The sequence below is a fragment of the Asterias rubens genome, chromosome 14, assembly GCF_902459465.1.
Source record: "Asterias rubens chromosome 14, eAstRub1.3, whole genome shotgun sequence".
Lineage (NCBI taxonomy): Eukaryota > Metazoa > Echinodermata > Asteroidea > Forcipulatida > Asteriidae > Asterias > Asterias rubens.
This window is the reverse complement of record NC_047075.1, coordinates 6,740,912-6,753,477: the sequence shown is the minus strand read 5'-3', so window position 1 is coordinate 6,753,477 and position 12,566 is coordinate 6,740,912. Positions and strand designations below refer to the sequence as shown.

At 38.8% G+C, this 12,566-nt stretch overlaps 1 long non-coding RNA gene across 1 annotated transcript; it reads right to left on the bottom strand.

The window, feature by feature from the left end:
• Positions 1-205: 205 nt before the first annotated feature.
• LOC117299042 lies at positions 206-12,120 on the bottom strand. The gene is made up of 3 exons (XR_004520031.1): positions 11,875-12,120; positions 4,772-5,045; positions 206-338 (listed from the first exon to the last, which is right to left on the bottom strand). It is a non-coding gene; the product is annotated as an uncharacterized LOC117299042 (long non-coding RNA).
• Positions 12,121-12,566: the final 446 nt, after the last annotated feature.

Here is a 12,566-nt window from a genome sequence, read left to right as displayed (position 1 = left end):
GTCTGCTCTTAAATTTGTAAATAACATAAGAACTGATTTGTTAAAACCTTAGTTAACTGTTTATTCCACTCCACTCATCAAAACACATATATTAGTGACAAAAGCTTTATTTTGAAAAAATACCACTTCCAGGTGACTTTAACGATCTGCAGCAGAAAGATAGTGTGAAGACTTTTAAAAGAGAGAGAGACATACCTTCCGCAGATATATAATCCCAAATCCAAGAAGTTGTAAGCAGGAAGCCAAGAAGAAAAACGAACTGTCCTCCGCTTCGACAATAAGATACTATTAGCCACCTTTCCATCACAATCTGCAGAATGATGCGAGTCTCAATCCAACTAAAACAAACAGTCAATAAGAGCAATTTGAAAGAGAGCATCCAGAGTCACAAACATTGCAACAAGATTTGTGAGTAAAATGTGAGAGATAGACGTCAAAGTGTTCACATTTTTATTGGCTCTATCAAGCTGACCTGAATGTGGACTGTTTCCCTCGATATATCCGCAAGGATAGGGGGCATGTATATGTTTTTACATAACCAGTGATACCATTGGATACCGTAGTCTCATTACATGTACACGGTGCGATCAAACATATTGTCTGGCGCCCTCTACTGTTCGTATTATGTTCTATAATAAAATACCCTGCGTGATCTGTGATAGCCTGAACATTATAACGTCACACTTCGAGGCTCGTGAATAACGCCAGAGACCGGCATCAAAAACCAGTGTGTGTTTTGACCTTTGACCATTACATTTCACATAGATACGCAGTCAAATTATATTGCGGACATGACAGCAGTGACTGTTAGGGCATATTATGTCACTGCACGATAGCTCGATGCTGCACGTTAATCAAATGATATTATTGTATCCAATGGAATCACTGGATCAGCGGCAAGGACCTGTCTTTATCCTTGCAGATCTAGACAGGGGCCCAGTCTAGATCTGAGGTTCCTTGCTTACGGTTAGCCATTTTGGTACATGTATGACTCGTTATATGTATAGTGCCTCCCGAATAGATCACAGATACAACATACATTACGAAACAACACTGACCACTTTGAAAGAGAGAAACCACAATATTACAAACATTTCTAAAAGCCAAAGGATTCATGGGCTAGATCAAGCTGAATTGAGTGACTTGTGATAATGTACGTAATGCCTATGCCCCAGGAAATTATGTGCACCGGAGATTCGGTCCCCCATAAAATGTGAAATTAACATGGGCTGTAGGAGGAGGATTCGAAAGAGGGCGCTATCAGTAGAAGTTTGTACATAGTTTGTCATATGGGGGACCACATCACCGGGGGGGGGGCAGAATATCCTGCCATACCTGCAGTAAGCTAGCCGCGTAACAGGTAATGAATAGTCACACACTATTAAACTTACAAAAAGTATTGGCCCCAATCAAGCCCAAAAACGGGATTAAACGGCCAGCAGAGGGCGCTCACATAGACAACCATTTGATTGCTCTTCACTCTTCTAAGTAGAAATGCCATACAATTTACCATAATTTATTTTTATTTATCTCGGTTTTTGAATGTTGCAAATCCAACAGAGAGTGTAGAACTAGCAGTCCTATAACACAACCGGAATACAAAACCCAAATCCTATCGTGTGACGTATCGATTAAGCTGAACTGAGTGACTTGGACCGCGTTTACACTTGATCCTCCTACAGGGAACCAAGGAGGATCAGATCCGGAAAGCGGGATCAAGCATTTTTGTGCTGCGTGCCGATCGCGTTCACACTAGCCGTTGATCTCCCTTTGACCGCCCTTTCGAGATCCGATCCTTCTTTGACCTTTCTAACAGGATCTTATACCGCGTAACAGGTTATTAAAAAGTCACACACCTCTATTAAAGACAGTGGACACTATTGGTAATAAATCAAAATAATTATTACCATAAAACCTTTCTTGATTACGAGTAATGGGGAGAGGTTGATAGTATAAAAAAACGGCTCCCTCTGACGTAGTTTTCGAGAAAGAAGTAATTTCCACGAATTTGATTTCGAGACCTCAGAATTAGAATTTGAGGTCTCGAAATCAAGCATCTGAAAGCGCATAACTTCGTGTGACCATGGTGCGACAAGGGTGTTTTTTCTTTCATTAATATCTCGCAAATTCGACGTCCGATTGATGAGCTCAAATTGTTCACATGTTTGTTATTTTATTCATTTGTTGAGATACACGAACTGTGAAGACTAGTCTTCGACAATTACCAATAGTGTCCACTGTCTTTAAGTCGTGACCCACATTCAAGCCCGAATGGTAATCCACGGCCAGCAGAGGGCGCCAAAACTGGCAATTATCTTTGACCCCCCCCCCCCCCCCCTCAATCATAAGTTTATGTTTTTAAGTTCAATGTGGACTACTGAGCCAGACTTTTCATGCAGCTGCAAGTCTAATAGTACATTGACATGTGGGCCATACTTTTTGAAGTAGGCCTATTATCGGGAAAAATGTAGGGATACATGAATCGGGGGTTGCAGCTACAGTAAAAACGGCGTTTATAAGTCCGATTGCAAAAACTGCAGCTTTTTGTATCCAAGTTCAAACCTAATTGGTCCAACACGAGCCAAGGTAAGAAGCATTTGGGGGCGACTGGGCTAGTGTAACCATGCAACAATGTACAACAACGGCAGAGGGCGCTACACAACATAAAACGCGAACAGATTGTGCCATGATAAAGCATTACTGGGTGCGTTCGTTTAGCTTCCCTGGGTCGACCCCGGTGTGTGGCGTTTTCTTTTTCCAGGACGAACGTGTGCAGATAATTTCCCACGTTCGTCCTGGAAAAAAATCCACACACATCGGGGTCGACCCAGGGAAGCTAAACGATCGCACCCACTATTATCCAGTCAGTAAACTAGAGATAAGTAATCACCTCTCATTGCCGTGCTGAGAGTATCCGAATCAAAAAAGCGTCATCAACTCACGGTAAATTTTGCCCCAAAATCCTGATAATTCGTGACCGCTCTACGAAAAAGGGTATTATGGGACGCTATGCTAAAGTGGCGTTCAATGTTGAGATGATAAAACAAAATTCACAACATGATTTTGTCTTTCTTGGTTTATTGGCTTCTATTGTATAAATACTTCCGAAGTTTATTCACAGAAATATCATTCTTTTAATTTTTTTTTTAACAAAGGTTTTTGTATCAATTGTAGGTAACTTCCCTTAATTTTCGCTAGGTTTAAGGAGCTGTATCTCTGAAGGCACTTTCATTAAAATAATTATAAATATGAATATGCAAATATCAGCATATCTCCAGAATGCAAAATGCCATAGGGTTCAAACCTACACCTAAAGCTTATAATGACACAAATTCAGCTGTGTATGTAACTCTGAATTTTATTTATTACAAAATTTTGGAGAGCCGGTCACAATTGACTCAGGGTCAATCGTTTTGTCTGTTCTGATAACTAGATTTTATCATTTATGCGATAATTAAATCAGTGTTAATTTGTTTGTTTATTAATTTACATTTTGTTTATCTATTGTATCTCGCTTTGGTTTTGCTTGCAAAATAGTTGCTGGCAGTGTGTACGCACTTCATGTAATCCAGCATATATACATAAACTTGCAAACCATATTATACATAAACTTGCAAAAGTTCGAGATCGATCGGCTATCTGGGTCACGAGAGAATAGTGAAAAAAACAAACGATTACAAATTTTGCCTTGCATCAACGCCCAAACAAAGATGAATAAAAGGCTCACTGAGCGATAAATTCCAAACGCAAAATTGTATTATTTATTTCTTGTCGAATAAATATGAAATTTCAGACAGAAATATTTCAAGGGATCTTTTCTACTATCATCATCATAAGACCGTGTAATTTTTGATGTAAATTTGATCTTCACGATTTTTGTTTCTTTCCTAAAGTTTTTCATCTGTAACTATTGTTACTTTTACGATGTTGGGCAGAGCTTAACTTTGCAGTTCAAAACCAAACAATATGCAAGATTGTTTTGGTGCTGGAAATACTCCCTAAGTTCACTGCAGTGACACAGATATCACTAAACTGTATCTAATCCAGGCAACTTAACATGAACACAACAATAACGGATGCATTGACCAGTCCTGGTTTGGTCATGTCATCAGAATGCAAGCCCACAGGCTACCCATTCTGTGTCTACTATAATATTTAATAATATTTATTCGGGCAATCACATTTACAAGCACATGTACATACATTAACAATATTTAAGAAAACAAATGAAAAACAACAGTGGGGTGCCCAGGAGAGCATAAAAGTCAAAAAAATAAAAAAATTATCGCCAAAAGACGTATGTCCCCTACAATGATGCCAGCGAGGACGCACACCATTGCGCTGGAAGGTGCACATTCAGGATGATGCCGACATTCCACTTCAGGAGGCAGAGCATTTAGCAAGAAATAGACATGAATGGGGACGGTTTTCCAATGAGACCAAGGGACACCCAGTCCTAAGCAGCTAAGTTATAGTAAGTAAGTAAGTATCTAATCCTAAAATCCTTCCAAGTAAACGACCTATTTTATCCTTATGATGCTGTATTGATTAGACAATTAAAGAAGATCTCAATAGCTTGATGGCACCGTCAGTAAAAACCATCCCTCTCAAAAGAAATGACGACCTTGTGATAGTGATTTTTTGTATAACATCCTCGCTTAATATCGACTCTGCTTGGTTGGTTCAAAATTAATCACAAATTCCCCTTGAACTTAATTGGAATCAATCTTTTATTCTGAAACACTTTGCATTCTAGACAAGTTGTACTCACCCTGACCTGCCTTCTCAAAGTCCGTGTATTGATTTTTGATCTGGTGTGTAATTATGCGGTGGTAGGTAGATAGCTGGTTTATCATTATCATCAGCATTCTGCTGTAAACTACGCGACTATAAGCCTCTTTCAGTTACGACGATCTCGGGCAAGTGTTGTGCATTGGCTAGGTCGTAGCATGTTTTCATCATCCCCAAACAGGTGCTGAACTGAATGACGTCCGTTGCCTTCCCGGTCACCTGGCATTCAGAGTACGTGCCCAAGGAACTTCGGGCTGTTGTATAGAATAAGGAAACAACATAGTTAAAAAAGTGAGTCTTAAATGTCACAGATTTGCAGTTAGTTACCACATATTATACCATACAACTCCAGAAATCAACATGTGCGGTATTCAGTTCTGCTTAGTAGCTTTAGTTGCATCAGCCATTAGTGGTATAAGCCAGGCTACATGTTCACCATGCCCATTCCAATGGATGGAGAATGGGAACTATTGCTACCGATATTTCCCTCAGAACCTCTCCTACGATGAAGCTGAGTTGTTCTGTAAGCAGTTCAGCCACACTGGACATGTTGCCGAACTGGCCACAGTATCGACCCTTGGGGAACTCAACTTCATCATGACGTATATTGATGCTGTGTTAAAGTCTCCGCTCTGTACATTTGGACGTTATATCTGGTTAAAGAACACAATCAGCGATGCTGGTAAGAACTGTTCATTTTTAAAGGTTGTACCCTTTTAAAAATAGCAATCCATATTACTGTAGTTCCCGCTTGCATTTCTCTTTAAAGGCAATGGACACTATTGCTAACTACTCAAAACAATTATTGGCATAACACCTTACTTGGTATAGAGTAATGGGGAGAGGTTGATGGTATAAAACATTGTGAGAAACGGCTCCCTCTGAGTAATTTTCCACGAATTTGGTTTCGAGACCTCAGAATTAGATTTTTAGGTCTCGAAATCAAGCATCTGAAAGCAGACAACTTCGTGTGACAAAGCTGTTTTTTCTATCATTACTAATTCGCTGACCAACTTCGATGACCGAATGATCTCAAATTTTCACAGGTTTGTTTTTTGTTCATACGTTGAGATACACCAAGTGAGAAGAGTGGTCTTTGACAATTACCAATAGTATCCACTGTCTTTAATCACAAGAAGCAGAGCCCCTCTCAGAGCTTGTGTTTGATCATGGGACATTTTCAGGGTTGACCCGGGGTCATGTGTGTTATCTCCGTTACTAATGATTCTACTGTACAAAAAAAAATTGGCACTCCTATAAGTTATTGTGTCAAGGTTAACTATGTTTTGTGCAAAGTGGTATATCGGTAAACTTTTTAAAGTGAGGAGTCGTTTACAGTTCGAACAAATAATTTCCTCCGCAAAAAAAACATAAAAACAGTAACACATTCTTGTCATACTCCTGAAAAAAAAAATCAAGCTCTTGGTTTGAATGAGCAAAACATTAGAGTGCTTTTTGTATTTTGCATTAATTTCCTTGTTAAACTTTCCTTAAACAAGGTTTGGAGACCAGCGTTGAGCTGATTCTTCACAAACAACTAGGGGGATTTGCAAACGAGAAGCCATGCAGCTCAGTTGCACCTAACACCACCGAGTACGAAATCATTGGTAACCACAGTCTCGTCAAGATGGTTCCCGCTCCTGACGTAGCTGATCACGCATGCGCAGTGTATGCTCAGTCAGGTTCATTCCTGGATCTTGGTGACTTTAAAGACACCTGTATCTCTGACCCGGGTCTCTGTGAATCGATGACGTGGTCTATATGGCTTAAAATTGATACCTCATCGGGCTTTACTGGCAGCCGTTACTACGTCAGCTCTGGGGGACAAACGAGTTTGGCAAGAGGTATTGCGTTCTTATATAAAAGTAAATCGGGTGAGTTTCTCATCACCTTAAAGACCGAACAGACAGCAGTTTCGAAAAGAATACCCAAACCAAAGATACCATTAAATGACTGGTTTCATATGGTAACAACGATCGATCGGATCACTTCAAATGACACCGAACTGTTGCTTTATATTAACAGTGTCCCAGTAAGTGGAGATGAAACAATAAACTCCGGTAAACCTCAAGATGAGTGTACGAAGTTATTCTTAGGCATGCCCAATACGTGCGGATCACATGATATCAGTACGTTGAGTGGGTCAGCTGCATACAGTGATTTGGCTGTGTATAATGGATCGCTCACCCAGAAACAGATCACCGGTATTCACACCTGCAGTTCCCCGGGTAAGTTTCTTTGTTCTGTCTAGGTATTTTTTTTCTTATGTTTTTTTTTTCTTTCCTTTTGTAAATCTATGGAAGTCGCCTGACAACAGAGGCCCAAAGATTTTGGCTACAAAACACTTTCACCTGGGGCTGATACAGGGTTACCCTTTTTTTCAATCCATATTCGGGTGAAGGTTTCATACGTCAGAAGCCTGGCTGGTAGAGTAGAAAGCACTACCTCCCACACTTTACGAAGCAATCATGGTGTCTTGCTAAAACGAGTTAGGTACTTTTTGTATCACAATAAACTGTGTCCACAGATTTACATTAAACTTTCACAATATGAAGATAATGATTAGTAGAAAACGTACCTTAAAATATTACTTGATAAGGTGCTGTAGTTCTTGAGAAATGAGTAAAACAGTGTCAGGTAATCGGTTTTCACTATTCTCTCGTGACCCAGATGGCCGATCGATCTCAAACTTCTACAGGTGTGTCAGTTTATGTAACACAGCAACTTTGTTTCATTAATTTAGATTGGGCATTGACTCTCAGCAGTCTAGTTATGAAGAGTGAAGTTGAGTACGAATGCACGGCCAGCAACTTGCCCGGGCCGACTATTACGTGGAGTCTGTATCACAAACAAACCAAAAGTTGGGAGAATTTAGACACTTCAGGAGATGGCTACACGATCCTATCAGTGAATGTATCTACGTGTGTAGTTCGCTCTACATTGATGATTGGTCAATCTCCATTGAGTGGAGACATAGTTGGATGTACATCTCATACCGGGACATTCAATACATCGGCATACTTCTACTTTGGTAAATATGTTTATTAAGCTAAAGGCAGTGGACACTATTGGTAATTACTCAAAATAAATGTCAGCATATAAACTTACTTGGTAACGAGCAATGGAGAGCTGTTCATAGTTTAGAGCATGGTGAGAAACTGTTCCCTCTGAGACATTTTTTTTGCGATGGAATTAATTTCTCACTAATCATAATTGAATTAAATTCGAGACCTTCAGTCTCGAATTCAAGGCATCTAAAAGCACAGAACTTTTGCGACAATGGTGTTTTTTCTTCCAATTGTTCTCTCGCAATCATGTAAAGAAACATGGCGGCTGATGAACGAAGAATTATCTTGCTGAAAAATTAGTTTCCTATGATTAACTACGCGTGTGTACCACAATGTACACAAATATATATAAAACAGTAAACGCCAAGATTATACTCTCTTAAAGTAAAAGAGTGAAAAACATTCGTTTTGTCCGCCATACCACTCTTGCGAAGAGCCATGGCGGACAACTCTTTGAAGGCTAGTGCTTTAAACTCAATTTTGAGTGAAGTTCATTCCGATTTCATTCAAAGAGTGCCACAGATTGATTTTCACTCTCAAAAGAGCGAAGCTGACACTACTTGGACAAGAGAGTGAAATTTTCACTTTTTATTTTACACAAAGAGAGTAAACAATCGATATTATTATAGATGATCACTACATCAGCAAAAAGTTAACTATTTGTACAAGTTTAAATTGTTATAATTTGTTTTGCAGGGGATGGCGTTACAGTTGGGTTTCGTGATAACAATGCAGATGGTAAGTGGTTTGACTTGAATCAAGTCCTTTATGAGAGGTCCCTAAGCATATCGCGCCAACTAGCAAACAACCCGTATAACATTGCGCGTTCAACGTCAACATGTGGTCCTAATAGTTTTCTGGCGACTTGAGTCAAGTCTAGTAAGCAGTGTCTCTCTTCCACAAATCACAAAACGTGTCCTGTCCAGGAATCGTTAGTATTAAAGGCAGTGGACACTAATGGTAAATGTCAAAGACTAACCTTCACACTTGGTGTATCTCAACAAATGCATAAAATAACAAACCTGTGAAAATTTGAGCTCAATCGGTCATCAAAAGTTGCGAGATAATAAATAAAGAAAAATAACCCGTGTCACACGAAGTTGTATGCGTTTAGATGGTTGATTTCGAGACCTCAAGTTCTAAATCTGAGGTCTCGAAATCAAATTCGTGGAAAATTACTTCTTCCTCGAAAACTATGACACTTCAGAGGGGGCCGTTTCTCACAATGTTTTATACCATCAACCTCTCCCCATTACTCGTCACCAAGAAAGGTTTAATGCCAATAATTATTTTGAGTAATTACCAATAGTGTCCACGTTTAGACAAAATCCGATCATCACAACTCGAATCCCACCCAGTAATATTTCTGTGATTTGTTTTCACAGAGCCTAGGAAAGTACTGAGTATACAGAACTAACAAAAAAAATCGGTCTTTATGGGTAAATAAATCCTCTATTTTCCCACGATCTATCTATTAAATCTGTTGTTTAATACGATTTTCGATTTGGTTTTTATGAATTGTGCAGGTTTTGCGATTTGGGCTGACAGTAGCTCTATTGTTTACACTGGTCACCGTAGCAACCATACAAGTGGGCATTGTGGTGCCGATTACAGTGATCAATGTGCTTTGGATCAAGAGAAATATCCAATGATCTGCAAGATAGAACGCTGAATATTCATCACACGTGAGAAATATCCAATGATCTGCAAGATAGAACGCTGAATATTCATCACACGTGGGAAATATCCAATGATCTGCAAGATAGAACGCTGAATATTCATCACACGTGATAAATATCCAGTGATCTGCAACACAGGACACTGAATATTCATTACACGTGGGAAATATACAATGATCTGCAATTCTTCTTTTCTGAAAGTTTGTTTATACTTGTTTGGTAGAAACATGCGCTCTATACGACTTCGATGTTGTTATTGTTATAAATGTATGTATAAATCTATGTTCCAAGTAAAACAAGTGGATACTAATGTACAACACTGTTTACAAAATCTCACATTTATCGGACCCTATTCGAATACCCACGAGACTTGCATGTAATTATGGGAGACTTTTCGTTGTAGAGTGCACTTGGGCAAACAGGGGCATTAACTAAGGGAAATGTTGCTTTGATGCACACCTTCAGGCAATGTCGTTGGGCAAATTGTCATTTAAAATACATAACAGGAATAACAAGCAATGGTCGCCAGTTGTCAATGTTTTCATCTTTGGTTTGAGACATTGAACGGTGAGGTGTCAACGCAAATGTTGGTTTGTACACCACATGCTTGGTTTACTATATTATTTTGAGACATTTTTGTAGAAACTTCTTGTAATGAATACCCGAGATTTTCAAAGATCAAATCAGCAAGTTCCCTTAAATACATCCGAATTTAGTTGTTTAGTACTGTCCATCTTAAATTTTGTTTTGTGGCTTGAGTGTATTCAACAAAATATGAAATTAATAACTTGTGTTTACCTTATATATTTATTTATTTGTTTTGTTATACATTACTTGTGTATAAAAAATTAATAATATGGTTTTTATTTATTCACTTATTTACTTATTTGTTTGAATGATAACCTTTAACAATAAACATCGCGGTATTCATTTGTTGATTCATTAAATACTTTTATTTGATGATTACCCATTACAAAATAAACAAAAGGTTAAACATACTACTTTTGGTGTTACGCAATACGAATTTAGACCACTGTTCAACATTCTACAGAAAAGACAATGGCAATCTATGATCACTGTTATGTCTATAAGACAATGGCAATCTATGATCACTGTTATGTCTATCATGCCCAACTTTCTTCCAACTTGCATCTTTTGTAAAATTATTCGAGGTTTTTGTATTGGAGATTGCCTGGAACTGGTTGCATGTAAAATGCCTATGTGACACGGTCGCTAGACGCAACGGAGAGTGAGACCACAACATTGTGACAAAACTCAACAATAAGCAGAAATAAATTATAAACAATAATAGTAAACTTGCGGGAACAACTATGTGCGAGTGTCGTTTGTGGGACAATTGGCTTTGAGAAAAGCTGGTGTGGTCTCAGAGTTTTAAAGACAGTGGACACTATTGGTAATTTGACAAAGACAAGTCTTCTCACTTGGTGTATCTCAACATATGCACAAAATAACTAACCTGTGAAAATTTGAGCTCAAACGGTCGTCAAAGTTGCGAGATAACTATGAAAGAAAAAACACCCTTGGCACACGAAGTTGTGTGCTTTCAGATTCTTGATTTCGAAACCTCAACTCTAAACTTGAGGTCTTGAAATCAAACTCGTGGACAACTACTTCTTTCTCGAAAACTACCGTTTGTATTGTTTTATGCCATTTTTTCGTTGTTGAAATTACCAATAGTGTCAACTGAATTAAGACAGTATACTGTGCTTGTTGCCAGGAGCCAAAACTCACTCAAAAGAGATTTACACATGGTTGTACCTGCAATTTTACTATTTTGGGCGCGTTCGATTAGCTTCCCTGTGTCGACCCCGCGGTGCTCAGTCTGGTGAGCCCCCGACAAGAGCTAATCGAACGATCACTCGCCCTCTCGTGGTGACGTCTTGCACCTCCGGCCAGTAGCACCAAGTGGCCCATGGGCACTCAGGTAAGCCCCTGAAATGACGTCAAAGTTATTCACACGTACCGGGGTCGACTGGGGTCGACCTGGGGGAGCTTTTCGAACGCACCCATTGATAGTTTCTGCTAAGAATACTTTATGCACACCATGCGCAGCTTCAGGTAATACTCGACAATAGCAGTGTCAAAAAGAGCTAATGGAATCTACCCAACGTCACGCGCCATTTCACACAACCAGTACTTTGTAAAGGAAAGCGTAATGTAATATACATATAGGGATTGTAATCCAATGTGGGCCAGCACGGCTATCTAATAGCGTGTACATGAACTCTGTGCCTACCTAGGTTCTTTCAGGTTTTACTTTACCTTACAGAAAGACAGGATAAATTTCAAATTTAATGAAGGGTTGTTCTACTCACATTGTAAGATGGGCATTCTCTTCTTCAACGTCTCGGCTGAGCATGATTACCTAGTTCGCGTGTGAGTGTTGGTGATTGACCAACTGATGATGTCTTGTGTTATAGGGATGAGCGGTGTGGCCAAGCGCTAGAGTGTCAGTATGCAATGTTCGGATCTTTCTAGCTGTCATATTAGCCCAATTGCGAATGTTTGACCAAGTCAGATGTTTGATGGATTAATTATTAGGGTCGTGGGTTTGAATCCCACCCGATTTATGCCTGTAATCTTTTTTTTTTTTTTTTTTTTTTTTTTTTTTTTTTTTCACAGAACTCCGGTAATAACCGAGTATGCAGTGCTATCACATAATTATAGGAGTATGGTTAAAATTTAACCAAAATGTTAATATCATTTCGAAATGTTTTTAGGTGTGAGTTAAAACTGTAATCTTTGCACAATTTGTTTTATATTGGTGGCGCACCATAAATAAATAATAACAAGTTACCGTCTTTCCGGATGCATATGGTTTTCTGTTGTTATTTGCAATAGATTAAGAAGATAATTAAATTTCCGTTTGAAAAACACATTTTTGACGATTCCATTTTTTTTAAATCGATTTATGAGAAAACAAATTCCTATTTGAAAAACACTACAACATGTAATAATATACAAAAATTGCCACTTGGAAAGCTCACAAGATCAACATTGAAGGACA